Here is a 6569-nt window from a genome sequence, read left to right as displayed (position 1 = left end):
AAAAAAAATGTTTACTGCACCCAAATACTGTGCAATTTAGTTTTTCTTTCTTAACTGTAGGCTATTAATTATTTTTTTTGTTTTACATCAAACATTATTCATTGTGTAGATAACCGTCAGATACTTGTTACAAGGACACATTCATAGCAACACAGAAATCTGTTGAGTATTCAGGTGAGGGGTGGTGCGGGATACAGAGGCAGGATGAAACATTTAAATTCTTCTGTGGAGATCACATGTTTATTATTAACAGCACATATAGACACCGGCGATTTTTGCTTTTTTTCATTTTTGTTTCTGTTGCGTGTTAAAAACATCACGTCACTCCCTCTGGCTTGCGGTCAATCCTGTGGAGGATCACCTGCTTTGTTCTCACATCAGCTCATCCAGACTTTCTGTGGACTTTTTACATGGGGCACAGCTGGAGAAAGTCCGCAGAACGTCCCCAGGCTCTCACTCAGACATTTGCGTTGACACATACAGCCCCTTTGGAAGATCTCCTGGGGATCTGAAGATCTAAAAGCAGCTAATGTCAACTCAAAACTAGAATGACACTCAATAGAGAGCACATCTTCTCCAAGGCCTAATAGTCCCCTTATGAAAATACATAACCCTAACCCCTAACCCTGCACCAAATTGCGCACACAAATATTAGTCCACTAAAAACGGCAAATTTTTTTTCATCAATATTCATAAATAATGGTCTGATAAATCAATGAAAGTATAGAAAACACCTGTTAATCTGGATCCACTCTAAACTTGTATGGGTTCTTCCTTGGGTCATGACCTACCTGTTCAAACAATTTAAAGGATATTACTTTGGTAGTTTTGTGTAATGTTGCGAATAATGAAACAAACAAACACTGATGAAATCAATACCTCCTATAGCGGAGGTAATCAAGCTCCTTCATTATTCCACAATAGCAGCAGACTGTTGGGATTGTGAGATTTTGGCTTGTTTTATGTTTTTGTTCCCTGTCCCCACTCTGCTCCCTCTCTCCTATGAGTGTGTACTGATGACAGGGCATGACCACCGCTTCCTGCTCCTGTAATATCATTGCTTTGTCCGAGCTCTTGCCAGTCTTTGTTCGGTCCGGTTTTCTGTGCCTGCATGATTTGCCCTAACCCTGTTTTGTCTTTGCTTTGTCTCTGGATCACCTACTCACCTGCACAGCCAGCAAATGGAGCGTCCCAGTGGGAAAGTGGAGTCCCCCAAACATGGTATACATAAACATTGGAGAGAAAGAGATAGCTGCTTCTCATCCACTATGGAGCAGGAAAACCCTCCATTTTCCTTTTTATTAAAAGGTTCTGAGACTTGGAAAACACAAAGAAAGTTGCTTGCAAAAGAAACATCAGTTTAAAGTTTCCTGACACCTTTCTTGTTTCTACACAAGAATTCTAAATATATTGAGAAATAATTAAAAAATCGAAACTATATCTAATTAAAGAGAAGTTGTATCAGCTTTAGTTTTTATTGCTGGAGTATTTTCCCATTTTTTTTGTTTTTTGTTTTAATAAAGAGTTGGCAAAGGAATACAAATAATACGCACCTCTCAGCCATGAGTCTGCAATGCCAGGCTACCTCTGTTTACCAGCTCTCATCTGTCTTTGTGGAGTGTGTCTTCTCCCTTCTGTCAAAACACAAGTTTTTGAACTTGAGCTGTGCGACACAAGGGAATTGATGCATCCACCGTCTATTTATAACACAGAGAGCAGGTGTGCTGATACACAGAGGCAGAGTGATTGGCTGGGATCCTTAGAAAACTCTTTGTGCTTGTGTAAACACACACACACACACACACACACTTAGATCCGCCCTGTGAAAACATGTTAGCACACAAACATACACACATACATTGATCTATATACTGTGCATCAAACCTTATGAGATTGTAGGTGGGCGCATGTATGCCTGGAAGCATACAAGAAGACAAATGTATCCACACACATGAGGATGAACACATACATACAGACAATCAGAAATTTAAAGCTTGCGGCCCCCACACAGATAACCAAACTCTCATTTCCATTCAAGCTTATTTCCAAGTGTTATCGAGGGGCTTATTCTCCCCTGAGGGTGGAGCAGATCCACACCCACAAACAGATCAACGCAACAACACTTCACTCATGTGATCCACAGCCCTCAACAAATCAACTGAGCTTGTCCTGACAAAAAATGCACCTCATACAGCTTCAAATAACATGTAAACAGCTATTGAGAGAACACATTTTATGACTTCAACAGTGAGGTCAAAGAGTTTGAGAAGAGGCAGCATGTCGGTGGCAAAGTAAGAACAACCTGTACCCACACTGGTTTATTACTGGTACCACAGGAAAAAAAATGACAGCCTTTCACGAGAACCACGAGTGGGAGGGAGATCGATTTGTGTTCACCCCAGCTTTTCTTTTGTGTTGTAGCAGCACAGTTTCTGCTTGGCCGTGTTGATTTGCCAGTATTCACCTGTGATGCTTGTAATTTACTGTCGGCCATTTAATAGATAAAGTCTTGATGTGACTGAGACAATTTATAAAATTGCTGTGTTTGCTCTTGCTTTTTATTTTGGTAATTTGCATCTACCTGCAATGAGACTAAAAGCACTGCTGCAATTCCAAAAAGGAAGTAAACCTGCTTTAACAGCACCACCATGTATAGATCGCCTCCTTATTAAATTTGGAGATGAGAATGCTTGCTCTCTCCTTGAATGATGTTATACCATTTTACCTCAATAAGATATTGAAACATAATAAATGTCCACATGTAATATTAAAAGAATATTGCATTGACAGGAAACTACCCACTCCCAGTATTAAAATGAACAGTAAGATGAGTTCTAGAAATCTGCTATCTCAGCTTTATGTATCGTACTGGTCTAGTGGTCATGTTCAGCCTGGTGTAAAAACACATCCTGCTAATTCATTTAAATGAGGGTGCAATACAGAGGGTAACAATACTCGACTATCTCAGTATATGTTGTGGAACAATTTGTAATGTGAACATCATATTTTACTGTGTAAGGCGCAATCTTCACAACTCAAGAAAAAATGTAGTATAGTGTTTCAGTCGTCAAATTCACAGATCTGTAAATCAAACTGGACCTCTCAGATTATTGTCTCTGTGGTAGCTGAAACAACACACTCACACCAATCCTCTTCCAGTGTTTTCACACAAGGCTGTCTATTTTTTCAGAATGGTTGCCTGTTGACAGAAATCCATGACAGACGTCACTTAATTCAGCATGATCAGGGAACCAACTGTTTCTGGAGTTTTCAGGATGTAAACTGCAAACTTTAAAATAAGTGGTAAATAAGTGGACAGTATCTTGGGGACTGGGATGTTGATGTTCCCCAACAAACACTCTCAAACTTTTAGTGACCTTTAACCAACCTTTAACCAACCCACCGGCTGTGGCTTGGGAGGTAGAGCAGGACGTCCATTAACCAGAAGGTCGGCAGTTTGATCCCAGTCTCTCCGATTCAGTATGCCAAAGAGTCCTTGGGCAAGATACTGCGCCCCTATTGCCACTGATGGATTTGGTGGCAGTGTATGAATGTGTGGGTTAATGGCACAACTGAACTGTCATCAAGACTAGAAAAGCGCTGTGCAGGCCATTTAGTTTTTGGGTGTGGTGTTAGAGGTCCACTGAAAAACAATATTGTAAAAGCAAGATAGGGACCAGCTCACTCTCCAGACTGATTATTCCACCACAAAGTGTTCATCACGGTTTCACTTTTAAAGAGATATCAGCTCTGTTCATATTTCCACCAATGACCTCTGTGTTGTTCATCAAACACACACACTGAAATGTTGACCAGAGCCGAACTTTCTCCTAGTTTCCAGACAGTACTGTTTCATGCCCCTAGCAAATCATGAGCTCGGCTGACAAACAATCCTTCACCTCCGTCTCTATTTCATTTCACAGTCTATATTCATGGCTGCCTCGCAGATCTTGATGGAAGTGATGCCCTTTATCTCACCTCCCGAAACACTTGAGTGATGTAACTTGTAAGGTGTCAATCATATTATCATAGAACGTCTCGGTTTAAGGTGAAAAGGACAGATGGTAACTGACGATTCAAGCTCAGTGGAGCATATTTTTGCAAGTTTGTAGCTGTGCAGCACAGACACTGCAGCCACAACAATGTTAATTCGCTCCCATGTTATAGTTCGGTTAATTTTTCACTTTTGACTAAATTGCTGTTACTTCAGAAATGACAGGACGACAAACATCTGCTCACGACTCACCTGTCGACGTTCTAGTTGACAGATTGGTGAAAGAAGGTGCAGTGTTCTTGTTTTGACATTTTCCTGCCAAAGGTTCTCACGGAACCTTCAACACCAGTAGTGGCAGCAGGGGTATCAAGGTCGACTTTCCAGTCTTTTGACACACTAGAGGCTTTATATTACTTTCAGGCAAAAAAATTGTCAGTAAACATTAGCCCTGTCATAGACTGATGACCTTTATTGCCTGTGCACATGCCCATGCCCCTTTCTCTCATCCAGTACATACTAAGACACACTCCAGCTTCCTACAGACCTGAAAGGGATTCATAAATATAGGAAGGATAGATAGATTAACTGTGTTCAGGCCTAAAAGTAACCTGCAGCAAAATATGGAGTTTCTTAAAATATGTAGCTCAGGGTGCACTGTGCACAAAAAACAACAAACCTGTCCCCTAACTTTGAAGACGTATCCCTATATAAAAAACAGAGCGATGCAGTGACAATAAATCTGCTTTCAGACATGCACAGAACTCCAGAGAACCTCCCGACATTCTCCAGAGAAGCTGTATGTGTGAACACAAATGTCAGAGTGAGAGGCTCCGGACTTTCAGCGGAGTTTCACCAGCCCCCTAGTAAAACCGTGGAGATGTAAGAACACAGCAGAAGATCCAGGATTAAATGGACTGGACATGCTGAGGATGTTTCTAGCATGCGACTGACGCAAACTAAGAAAAGAAAACCCAAAGCAAATACAAATCTCTCAGAATAAAAAAAAAAGCAGCACCATAATGTAGAAGCCACAGACCAAGACGTCAATAGAGTTTTTGGTGATAAGGGCCGACGCCGGTGTAGATGGGCTGTTGACAAAAATACAAGATCACTGCAGCAGAATTAATACGTCACATCCTGCCCCTGTCTGTTGCACAACCACACTCCAGAGATTTCTGTGTAGTTGTGAACACGTCTGACCGGAGAATCTCCTGTTTTGCTGTTCATGTGTGAAAGACACACTCTGGAGAAAGTTGGAAACAATTCTGCGGACTTCCTCGAGAGTTCATGTCTGAAAACAGCTTAAGAGTAAGAGTTCCTAAAAAAAACTTCACACTGGGCCCTGACAAATTCACAAGCAACCTACTTATGATCACAGAGCGCAGTCATCATAAGTGTTAGTCCTGTTCAAATATATGAAAAATAATAAAAGTATGTACAATATATGCTGAAAGAAATTTCCGGATTCAAGTCTGCACTAGTGGTCTGTACTGCTTCCTTGATAAACAAGTCCTGACACTGTCAGTTTGTGGTCTTGAATTTGATTTGGCCACATCTTGCTTCAAAATTAGTTCTATCCCCTGTTGCATTTAACAGCATTCAGCTTAGTAAGAGGCTGGAGAGGATAAACTGGGATAAACTATCTTTATCTTTTGAATTAATCATACATAACTGGTAGGTAGAATATCAATGTCTTCATCTATGGAGTCCCAGTTTGACCAGAAGATGGTGCCATTGACATGGCTATAAAAATAAATGTCTGGTCTTGAGTCTAAAACAGCAGAAAACTGACACAAAACTTCCAAAGGTTCATCATAGGTTAATCATAGCAGAAATACAGAGGCTACATCCGTTACACTCCATTAGAGAATATTAAGAGGAACTGAAAGGGCATGTAGGTTAGTGATTGGGGGATCTTTCAGCAGCAGTTACTATGCAATGTTAATCCTTGAGTTCTGAGTGTATACAGATCAAATAAGTAATTTTATAATATATATATATAATCTGGTACTCTTTTGGCATGGAATTTCCATATTTGAATAAGTACTGAAAGTTCTACTCGATAGCTCCCCACTTGGTTGTGCAGGGATAAAGTCCTGTATGGAACTAATTTATTTTATCTGGTCATGTTACCAATGGCTGACTTGTTACTCAACTATGGGGATATACTTAGGATTACTGCAAATATACAAAAAACAGCAAATAGTAAAATAGCAAACAGCAAGGCATTCATATATGGTGTCTCTGTTGATGCTTTTAACAGATAATGTTGCCTACATGTAACACTATTTTCCACAAACATATGTGATCTAAGTTGACAAATTGAAAATATTCAGAATTATTCACAAAAGCCAAAACATAACAAATTGATAATGTGAAAAAACAATTTGTGTTACGTGAAATTATCTTTCATCATTCCATCTCATAATCAGCAGCTGACCTCCACCCCACTGATTTAGCATACTGCTCCCCTGACCTTCCAACATGGCCCCCGAGACATCATATTTAGCACCAGGACTTGTTGCACACTCTACTCTGCAGGAGAAGAGACCATAATTTAGCAGCTTCCTGTGGA

Source organism: Hippoglossus hippoglossus, chromosome 1 (assembly GCF_009819705.1).
Source record: "Hippoglossus hippoglossus isolate fHipHip1 chromosome 1, fHipHip1.pri, whole genome shotgun sequence".
NCBI lineage: Eukaryota > Metazoa > Chordata > Actinopteri > Pleuronectiformes > Pleuronectidae > Hippoglossus > Hippoglossus hippoglossus.
This window is presented reverse-complemented; position numbering follows the sequence as displayed.